Source organism: Staurois parvus, unplaced genomic scaffold, assembly GCF_062004578.1.
Source record: "Staurois parvus isolate SC_StPar_1 unplaced genomic scaffold, SC_StPar_1.0 ptg000034l, whole genome shotgun sequence".
Taxonomy (NCBI): Eukaryota; Metazoa; Chordata; class Amphibia; order Anura; family Ranidae; genus Staurois; species Staurois parvus.
The window spans coordinates 797641-800102 of record NW_028317830.1 but is presented as its reverse complement, the minus strand read 5'-3'; positions in this window follow the sequence as shown (position 1 = coordinate 800102).

The following is a 2462-nucleotide window of genomic DNA, read 5'->3' as shown; positions in this document are numbered from 1 at the left end:
AGTTTTTATCTACAATAGAACCTTATCTGCACAGGAAGTGAACTAACCCTTTAAGGCAAAGCTTTTTGTTTTGTATGGAGTGTGGAAGGGATATATCAATTATCATGTTTTATTGCTGTCTGTGCTCCTCCCTTGGGTCATTCACCTTCTTGGTTTGTCCCCCATGAACATTGTCACTGGAGCTGAAAGTGATGAGATAATCCTAAATTTGGAGTTGTCAGCAGAGCAGGAATAGAGGGGAAATCTTCTGATTGGGGACACCTGGTCTGGTGACAAATCTCTAAGAGGTAGTTCTACCATAATCTCATGTTGTATGTTCAGGGCAGGAAGTGATGAGGAGGCCCTCAAATAGACACAAGCCCACCTAGCCTCCTCAACAATTAGATTTGGGTTCCTCTTCCAGCAAGTCCATAGTTACCTCCTCCCTAAAGACCTGAAGTCCAGATGTGAAAATTAGTCCTGGGCTGCCCACTCCCTCACACATTCATCCTATAGAGTGGAATGGGATGCCTCTCCTGCTTTGTTGGGTATTCCCCACTCAAGCCTATGGGAAGTTAGTGCTCATCATTGGACAGGCTGCAGAGAATGCAGGAGGCCAGAGCCATCAAAGGAGTTGTTGAAAATTTTCTGGAGGTGGGGAATCAGATGTATTGAGGGTGGGAAACTTTTGATATACGTAATTACATTTAGTCAGGCTGAAAAAGTTTCAACCAATAGAAAACCAATAATAAAAAAAATAAAAATCTTTATACACTGCTCAAAAAAAATTAAAGGAAGAATTTTTAATCAGAGTCTAGCATAAAGTCCATGAAATTCCTGGGATATTTATCTTGTCAGGTAAGTAGCAGAGGGGGTTGGTCATGAGTTACAGCTGCTTTGGTGTTAATGAAATTAACAACAGGTGCACATGATGGGCAACAACGAGACAACTCCCAAAACAGGAATGGTTTTACAGGTGGAGGCCACTGACATTTTTTTTCCCTACTCATCTTTTTTGACTGTTTCTCACTAGTTTTGTATTTAGCTATGGTCAGTGCCAGAGCCCTACAAAATGACCTCCATAAGGCCACTGGTGTGAATGTCTCTGACCAAACAATCAGGAACAGCTTTCATGAGGGTGGTCTGAGGGCCCAACGTCCTCTAGTGGGCCCTGTGCTCACTGCCCGGCAGCATAGGGCTCAACTGGCATTTGCCATTGAACACCAGAATTGGCAGGTCCACCACTGGCGCCCTGTGCTTTTCACAGATGAGAGCAGGTTCACCCTGAGAACATGTGACAGAAGTGAAAGGGTCTGGAGAATGTTATGCTACCTGTAACATCATTCAGCATGACCGTTTTGGTGGTGGGTCAGTGATGGTCTGGGGAGGCATATCCATGGAGGGACGCACAGACCTCTACAGGCTAGACAATGGCACCCTGACTGCCATTAGGTATCGGGATGAAATCCTTGGACCCATTGTCAGACCCTACGCTGGTACAGTGGGTCCTGGGTTCCTCCTGGTGCATGACAATGCCCGGTCTGGAGTGAGAGTATGCAGGCAGTTCCTGGAGGATGAAGTAATTGATACCATTGAATGGCCTCCACACTCACCTGACCTAAATCCAACAGAACACCTCTGGGATGTCATGTTACGGTCCATCTGATGCCGCCAGGTTGCACCTTAGACTGTCCAGGAGCTCAGTGATCCCCCAGGACACCATCCGTAGTCACATTAGGAGCCTCCCCAGACATTGTCAGGCATGCATACAAGTATGTGGGGGCCATACAAACTACTGAGGACCATTCTGAGTTGCTGCAATGACATTTCACCAAAATGGACTCGTCGGCTGAATCATTTGTTCACTTGGATTTTTGGGGTGTCTTTGAATTCAGTCCTCTGTAGGTCGATCATTTTCATTTCCATCAAACAATGGGGCGTCCTTACATTCCTCACACATTACCCGTCCATGTCAGTATAGAGATTCAGCAGGAGATTATTCTCCAATGAGATCTGATGGGTTTTCAGAGTGTGCAGCCTCCCAAACCACACAATCCATGCGTTTATAGAGACAAAGACGCCTGAAATCAGGAGAACATTCATCAAGCTCTTCACAGAGCAATATATGATTCTGCATCAGCATTGAACTTAACTGAAAATGCATAATGGCAGGAAGCTATTCAAATATTATGAGAGGAACGGAGGGGGGGGGGGGGGTAACCTGTTCTCATGTATAGGTGAAATGTTGTTAACATACACAGTCCTTATTATTCTGTTTGTAATAAAAAATACCATTTAAAACACAAGTTTCATAACCTGTACTTTTATTTCAAGCATATTACTGTTGAATACACTGCATGTCACCTTCCCAGGGTAACACAACGACTTTACATTTGTAAAATTACTCCACACTGAATTTTCTTTTCAATTTTTCTAAAATTTTCATTATTTTCCAGGAAAAAAACAGGAAAAAATGTTTTTTT